The sequence below is a fragment of the Lathyrus oleraceus genome, chromosome 6 (assembly GCF_024323335.1).
Source record: "Lathyrus oleraceus cultivar Zhongwan6 chromosome 6, CAAS_Psat_ZW6_1.0, whole genome shotgun sequence".
NCBI classification, from domain to species: Eukaryota; Viridiplantae; Streptophyta; class Magnoliopsida; order Fabales; family Fabaceae; genus Lathyrus; species Lathyrus oleraceus.
This window is the reverse complement of record NC_066584.1, coordinates 48,825,121-48,834,130: the sequence shown is the minus strand read 5'-3', so window position 1 is coordinate 48,834,130 and position 9,010 is coordinate 48,825,121. Positions and strand designations below refer to the sequence as shown.

The following is a 9,010-nucleotide window of genomic DNA, read 5'->3' as shown; positions in this document are numbered from 1 at the left end:
TAAATATAATCTATAGGTCCTGGGGGCGTTTCGTCTAAGTGTAGGATTTGCGAGTCCTCGTTGGTTTCCGCATAGTGATAGTGTTTCAGACGTTGCCCGTTTACGGTGAACGGTTCTGTAGATTTTCCTTTTATTTCTACCGCTCCACTGGGAAAGATTTTAGTGATATGAAAAGGCCCTGACCATCTGGATCGTAGTTTTCCCGGGAATAACTTTAGTCTAGAGTTAAATAAAAGTACTGCGTCGCCTTGCTTGAAGATTTTCCTTGATATACGCTTGTCATGCCATTGTTTTGTTCTTTCTTTATAGATTCTGGCATTTTCATAGGCGTCTCTTCTGAGTTCCTCTAATTCGTTTATGTCAAGGATTCTCTTTTCACCGGCGGCTTTATAATTCAAATTTAGATTTCTAATAGCCCAATAGGCTTTATGTTCTAATTCTACCGGGAGGTGACAGGATTTTCCATAAATGAGCTTAAATGGGGTCGTCCCTATGGGGGTTTTATAAGCAGTTCGGTATGCCCACAAAGCTTCTGGTAATTTCAATGACCAATCTTTCCTTGAAGTGGCGACCGTTTTTTCTAGTATTTGCTTGATTTCTCTGTTAGATACTTCCACTTGTCCACTGGTTTGAGGGTGGTAAGGTGTTGCTATCCTATGTCTTACTCCATACTTAAGTAGTAGTTTTTCGAGTACCTTGGATATAAAGTGTGATCCACCATCACTGACTACTATTCTTGGGATGCCAAATCTCGGAAATATTATATTTTTAAAGAGTCTAGTTACTACTCGGGTGTCATTTGTTGGAGAAGCTATAGCTTCGATCCACTTTGATACGTAGTCAACTGCCACGAGTATGTATTTGTTACCGAAAGAGGATGGAAAGGGTCCCATGAAGTCTATTCCCCACACGTCGAAAATCTCTACTTCCAAAATACCTTTTTGTGGCATCTCGTCACGTCTAGATATGTTTCCCGTGCGTTGACATCTGTCACACTCCTTAATAGCCGCATGTACGTCCTTCCATATAGTTGGCCAATAAAAGCCGGCTTGTAGGATTTTAGAGCAGGTCTTGGATGTACTTGTGTGTCCACCATAAGGAGCGGAGTGACAGTGTTGGATTATATTTTCTACTTCTTCTTCGGGTATACATCGACGGAAAATACCATCGGGGCCTCTTTTGAAAAGTAAGGGATCATCCCAGTAATAGTGTTTTATGTCGTAGAAGAATCGTTTCTTCTGCTGGTAAGATAAAGTAGGTGGAACTATTCCGGCAGCTAAATAATTGACTAGATCAGCGTACCATGGTGTGGCAGATATAGCTAAGGTGGTTTCTACTTGCATGTCGGAGTTGCTCTCTTCCAAAGTAGCTATAAGTTTGTCATACGAGAAATCATCATTAATTGATGTTCTTTCCGGTTCAAGGTTCTCAAGTCTAGAGAGGTGGTCTGCTACTACGTTTTCAGTTCCTTTCTTGTCCTTGATTTCTAAGTCGAATTCTTGTAGCAACAAGATCCATCTTAGGAGTCTAGGTTTAGCGTCCTTTTTTGTTAAAAGGTACCTGATAGCAGCGTGATCAGTGTAGACTATTATTTTGGCTCCTACCAAGTAAGAACGAAATTTATCTAGCGCAAATACCACTGCTAGGAGTTCTTTCTCGGTAGTGGCGTAATTCATTTGCGCTTCATCCAGGGTTCTGCTTGCGTAATATATAACGTGAAGCTTTTTATCCTTTCGTTGTCCTAAAACAGCACCTACAGCATAATCACTGGCATCGCACATTATTTCGAATGGTTCATTCCAGTCTGGTGTCTGCATTATGGGTGCGGAGATCAATGCTTGTTTAAGAGTTTGAAATGCTTTTAAACAGTTATCGTCGAATATGAATTCGACATCTTTCATCAATAGTCCGGTTAAAGGTTTAGTTATCTTAGAGAAGTCTTTGATGAATCGTCGGTAAAAATCGGCGTGTCCTAAAAAGCTTCGTACTTCTCTCACGGTTCTTGGGGGTTGAAGATTTTCGATTACCTCTATTTTGGCTTTGTCTACTTCAATTCCTCTGTTCGAGATGATGTGTCCTAAAACAATTCCTTCTTGTACCATAAAGTGGCACTTTTCCCAGTTAAGTACTAAGTTTACTTTTACACATCGCTCAAGGACTCTTTCTAGGTTTTCAAGGCATTCTTCGAAACTTTGTCCGTATACAGAAAAGTCATCCATAAATACTTCCATGATGTTTTCGAGAAAGTCGGCGAATATTGCCATCATGCATCTTTGAAAGGTTGCAGGGGCATTACACAGACCAAACGGCATTCGTCTATAAGCGAAGGTACCAAAAGGGCACGTGAACGTTGTCTTTTCTTGGTCATCAGGGTGAATTGGTATTTGAAAGAAGCCTGAATAACCGTCTAGATAACAGAAATGTGAATGTTTTGCTAATCGTTCTAACATTTGGTCAATGAATGGTAAAGGGAAATGATCTTTTCGGGTTGCTTTGTTTAGTTTCCTATAATCAATGCACATTCTCCATCCCGATTCGATTCGTTTAGTTATAGTTTCCCCTTTTCGTTTTCAATAACGGTTATGCCTCCTTTCTTTGGTACAACGTGTACAGGGCTAACCCATTTGCTATCAGATATAGGATATATAATACCTGCTTCCAATAACTTGGTTATTTCTTTCTTTACTACCTCACTCAGGATCGGATTTAGTCTTCTCTGGTGTTCCCTAGAGGTTTTACAGTCTTCTTCTAACATGATGCGGTGCATACAAATAGAAGGGCTTATTCCTTTAAGATCGGTGATGTGGTATCCTAGTGCGGTGGGTACTTCCTTAAGATATGTAGGAGTTTTTCTGTTTCGAGTCTTCCTAGATCTGCATTAACTATCACAGGTCGTTCAAGTTCTAAGTCTAGGAATTCATATCTCAGATTTTTGGGAAGTGTTTTCAGGTCAGGGGTTGGTTTGTTAAGACATTGCGTAGGGTCCGGTGTTATTGCTAAACATTGGTTAGGTTTGTCTTCTAAAAGATAGTCTGATGATTTGTCTTCTCCTAACTCTGCTTCTTTTATGCATTCATCGATGATATCCATGAAGTAACATGTATCTTCTATTGCAGGTGCTTTCAAGAATTGGGAAAGAATGAATTCAATTTTCTCTTCACCTACTTCGAAGGTGAGTCGTCCTCGTTTTACGTCTATGATTGCACCGGCAGTTGCTAAGAATGGTCTTCCCAGTATAATGGGTGTAATATCATCTTCTCTAATGTCCATAATTGTAAAATCAGTGGGAATGTAAAACTGACCTATGCGTACGGGAACGTTTTCAAGGATTCCTACAGGATATTTGATGGAACGATCTGCTAGTTGCACAGACATTTTGGTCGGTCTTAATTCTCCCATTTCCAGTTTCTTACATATGGATAAAGGCATAACGCTAATTCCGGCTCCTAAATCGCATAAAGCTTTGTCGATGACAAATTTTCCTATGTGACAGGGTATAGAGAAACTACCCGGATCCTTGAGTTTAGGAGGCATGTTTTGGATTATTGCGCTACATTCGGCAGGGAGTGTAACGGTTTCGCTATCCTCAAGTTTCCTCTTATTAGAAAGGATTTCTTTTAAGAATTTAGCATATGAGGGCATCTGCGTAATAGCTTCGGTGAACGGAATTGTAACGTTTAATTGTTTAAGGAGATCAACAAATTTTCTAAATTGGCCCGCATCTTTGGTTTTAACAAGCCTTTGAGGGTAAGGTATAGGTGGTTTGTAAGGTGGTGGAGGTACATAAGGTTTCTTCTTTTCTAGGGTTTCCTTATTACTCTCTTCCTTTTCCTTAGGTTCACTTTCCTCAGTTGATTTCTTAGGGTTTTGGTTTTCTATCCTTGGATCAGACGGTCCTTCCACTTCCGTTCCACTTCTTAATATAATTGCATGAGCTTGGCTTCTCGGATTAGGTTGGGGCTGTCCAGGGAATGTACCAGTTGGGGCAGCAGTAGGTGCTTGTTGTTGAGCTACTTGAGATATTTGTGTTTCTAGCATTTTGTTATGGGTAGCCAAGGCATCTACTTTGCTTGCTAGTTGTTTAAGTTGTTCGCCAGTGTGTACATTCTGGTTTAAGAAATCTTTATTGGTTTGTTGTTGGGAAGCTATAAAGTTTTCCATCATGATTTCCAAGTTGGATTTTCTAGGGGTATTATTGTTAGGCATGGATGGGTTCGGTTTCTGATATCCCGGAGGTATAGATGGGGCTTGATTTGGAGACTGTCCAGGTGCGTATAAAGCATTATTACTCTTATATGAAAAGTTTGGATGGTTCTTCCAATTTGGGTTATAGGTATTCGAATAGGGGCTTCCTTGAGCATAGTTTACTTGCTCTGCTTGGATTCCTGTCAAGAGTTGACAGTCCGTAGGAGTGTGGCCTTGGATTCCACAGACCTCGCAATTCTGAGTTATAGCAACCACGGCGGCTGGGGATGATACGTTTAAACTTTCAATTTTCTGGACCAAAGCATCCACTTTTGCATTAACGTGATCAAGGTTACTTATCTCGTACATGCCAGTTTTCGTTTGGGGTTTTTCCACCGTTGTTCGTTCGGTTCCCCACTGATAGTGGTTTTGGGCCATGCTCTCGATAAGCTGGTAAGCATTAGCATAAGGTTTGTTCATTAATGCACCACCTGCAGCGGCGTCTATTGTTAACCTTGTGTTGTATAAGAGACCATTATAAAATGTGTGAATTACTAACCAGTCTTCCAAACCATGGTGTGGGCAAAGTCTCATCATGTCTTTGTATCTTTCCCATGCTTCGAAAAGAGACTCGTTGTCTTTCTGTTTAAATCCGTTTATCTGGGCTCTTAACATAGCTGTTTTGCTTGGCGGAAAGTATCGGGCAAGAAAAACTTTCTTCAACTCGTTCCAGGTGGTGACTGAGTTGGAAGGGAGAGATTGAAGCCATCTTCTAGCGCTATCTCTTAATGAGAAAGGAAAAAGACGAAGTCGAATTGCCTCTGAAGTGACACCATTAGCTTTAACAGTATCAGCGTATTGAACAAATACGGATAAATGAAGGTTTGGATCCTCGGTAGGATTTCCAGAGAATTGGTTCTGTTGCACAGCCTGCAACAGCGAAGGTTTAAGTTCGAAGTTGTTTGCTTCGATTGCGGGCGGAGCAATACTTGAATGCGGCTCATCTTGCGATGGAGCGGCGTAATCTCTAAGAGCACGAGCTGGTTCTGCCATCTCGGGTGAAAGAAGAAGATCTTTGAGGTCAGGAAATTCGATAGGAGGGAGATTGTTTTCAGCACGATATTCCCGAATTCGTCGTAAGACTCGGAGATATAGCTCGATATCGTTGATTCGTAAATAGAGCGGTTCGCCTTGTGAGCGAGTGCGTGGCATACAAATCAACGAAAGAAAGAATAGAAGAAAAAAGAAACCTTAGTCTCTACAGCGTAACGGAAGAGTTACGATATCGATTAAATAAAAGTCCCCGACAACGGCGCCAAAAACTTGATCGCTCGACTGTGTGAGTCGAGAATGGGATACAAACTGCAAGTGCACAGTTCTATCGCGTAGTTTTAAAAGATATCGATCCCACAGGGACTTATGAATCGATATACCGTTATCTAAGGTTACTACGTAAAGCTAAGGTGAAAAATATTTGATTGTTTGGGGAAAAACTAAAGGCTAAACTAAGATCTAGATTAAATATTAATAAAACGGATATCGGTATGTAGTTCGTCAAAACTAGGGAATCAAGTCTTTGTCGATTTCTTGGTTTTAAAATAAATCGTTTCGGTTAACTTTATTGGTTAAAGGTTTTATCTCAAACTCTCGCTCTGTTGAATAAACCATGATTTTATATTAATGTAGCTGTCACTTATAATTAAGTCAAAAACCATATTTTGAAAGCAATAAAGTTGCAGAAACTCTTCTTAAGAAAACACTGACCGTTTTAAACACCCTTATCTCAAACTCTCGCTCTGTTGACTTAGGTTATATAATTAAATCCAAATGCTTAACTCTCGTCCTCACATTCAATCTTTAAAAATACTTTTTGGAAAAGGTCAGAATTTAATTAACTCTAAAACTTGCTCTCGCCCTGATCTAGAATTAATGCCTAACTTACACTGTCCAGTTAAAACCTCAAACTCTCGCTCTATTGATTTTAACTTCTTTATGTCCTTTACTTTTGTAAAAAATCTTGTTATTAAACCTGTAAGTTGAGACCGTAAAAAGATTGATTTTAATTTTAAGTTTAAATAGACCGACTCAGTCTTGATCCCTTATTCTGCTTACTTTACATACCGATATCTAGGCGAATTAGCCAGACATGCTAAATGAACAAGAATACATATCATGCATAAACAGACTCATTCCAGGCAGATAATATAAATAAATAATAAACAAAACATTAAATAATGATTAAAGAACCTGAATGCGTAATACAATAGTCTTGAACACTCCACCACAAGCCGGTAGGATTTGTTCTTGGAATCTTCAATTAAACAATAAATTAAACCAAGGAAATAAAACTAGAATCTAACGTAAGGTTAGATCCGATAAAAAGTTGCACAATAGTTTCCGGTGTAGAAACTATTATGCGAAAAATATCTAAATGCTAAAAAGGGAAAGGTAAATTGCAAGGGAAAAAGAATGTAGAACTTGCAAAAGAAATAAATAAATAAACAATGTTAAGTTGCTGGAAAAGAAAAATAAGCAAAAGCGCAAAAGAAGGAAAATTGGAAAAGCTTCGGCAATGTGAGCGTGGAAAAACCGAGGAACCCTTTTAGGTTTTTGAAGTAGCTATTTATATTGGTGCTGGTAACTGCTTTTCGTTTCCCAAGGTCTTCAACGTGGCTAAATGCACGGCGTGGATATAGGACACAAACTCCTCAACGTCTCTTCAAGTCTTCTGAGGGCGTTACTTGCGCCAAAAAGGTAGTGGAATGGTGTGACGCTCGTCACACCATGTGTGACGTCCGTCACAAGGCTGTTTTGCGTGACGCTCGTCACGCACCCTGTGACGTCCGTCACAGGCACAACATTGGTGACTTGTGCGCTTTGGGCTGGGCTTTGGCATTTGGTTCCTTTTCTCTCCTTTTTGCACCTCCTTTTCTTCCATTTTCACTTGTTCTTCAAAATAGACTACCTGCGACAAATAGGAAGAAAATACCACGTAATATCTCATAAAATGCAGTAAACCGAAATAAATAGTCATAGAATTTAATGGAATTAAGTCCTAAAATATGATATAATTTCGTGTTATCACTACCTCCTTTCCCTTTGCAACTCTAGCACTCTTCCATCTAGGCTTTTTCACTACCTCCCCTATTACCTCATCACTTGTATTTTTCTCAATCTCCACACCTTTTTTCTTTTCAACTTCACCATTATTTTTATTCTTTTCAACTTCTTCACCCTCACTCCACTCTCCTACTTCACCATCAACATTTTCCTCCAATATTTCCTCCTCAATTTCTTTCTCTTTCTCTCTTTGTTCACTCTCAACTCCTTTTTTATTCTCACTACCCAACTCCCTCCCACTTCTCGTCATGATCGCCATACAATGTGCATTAGGATTTGTTTGCGTGTTTGCCGAAAAGGAAGGACCGGTTTGTTGTTCCGCGAGTTGCTTGGCAAGTTGCCCAACTTGAGTCTCGAGATTTTTTATGGCCGCGTCATTGCTCTTTTGGTTAGCCATTGACATTTGCATGAATTGCGTCAATGTCTCTTCCAATTTAGAAGTTACGACCGGCGGTTGTTGAGGTTGAGGTTGATAAGGATTTTGGGGAGGGTTTTGACGGCTAGAAGAACCACCTCCATAACCTTGGTTATGATAATAGTTGCTTCTAGGTTGGAACCCTTGGTTCCCTTGGTAATGTTGTTGTTGATTTTGAGGGTGCGGTTGATAAGGTTGTTGTTGTTGTGTGGTCTCGGTTGATAGTCTTTCGAGCATTAATTCTAACTCAATGTAAGATATCACCGCCGTTCGATGGTTGTATTAATTCTAACTCAATGTAACAATAGGGTTTTGGTTGGTTGTCACGTTATCTTGCATAAAAAGGTAATAAATTGCGGTAAAAGTTATGGTTTGAATAAATGAGAAATATTGCCAAAGTTAGGGTTCGATGATCACTTTGCATGTATTTGTTCGGTCAACACTCTTATAAACTCCTTTAGATGATAAATTATTTCACAAAGTCCTCCCAATATGTTTCTCTCGAACACACATTGTGAGTTTTCCCAATTTGATCCATTGTTTCTCTCGAACACAATCTATCAAAATGACAACTTTTTGGTTCAACCTTATGGTGAACAAAATCATTCATTACTATCTCTAGCTAACAAACAAGTTTGGATGAAAACCTAGGTCAAGAGTTGGTAAACATCTCTCGATCATAAACCAACACAAAGAGTTTTAAATAGAAACAAAGTTTTCATCATATATTCACCATTAAAGAGTTTACACATGAAGATCCTTACATTTACACACAAAGCTAGTAATCACCTACATCTAACCTTGACAAATGGATGACTTAGCTACTCATTTTCATGGTAGCTTGGTCGGCAAGTTTCGGAAGAAGGTTGATCAACATCCAAGTCGGATAATCGATATTGGATGGGAATCCACCTTCTTTTTGTAGAAGATGGTTACAAGATGAAGAGAAATGAAATCTAGGGCATAAAAGCTCCCAAGAACAATGCTGTAAAAATATCTAACAAAAGTACAAAAGTGGAAAATGCTGTAAAACTAGGTATGGTGCTCAAAAGTGGCACCTGCTACTTATAGAGTAGTACTGGGTTGTCATGCTCGCTAGGCGAGCAGAATGGCTCGCCTAGCGAGGGTCAAATTGTGGCACCAAAGGCACCTGTGCCCAGAGAAAACAGGGTCTGTTGAACTGTCATGTCCGCCTAGCGAACAAACCTTCGCCTAGCGAAGGACACGCTCCAACCTTCGCCCCAGCGAGGTTGAGAGGTTTTGCTACTGGAATGCTCGTTGGGGACTCGC

General features: G+C 39.8%; 1 pseudogene; it reads left to right on the top strand.

The window, feature by feature from the left end:
* The first annotated feature begins 4,753 nt into the window (after positions 1-4,753).
* On the top strand, positions 4,754-4,853 carry LOC127099015 (uncharacterized; annotated as a pseudogene).
* Positions 4,854-9,010: the final 4,157 nt, after the last annotated feature.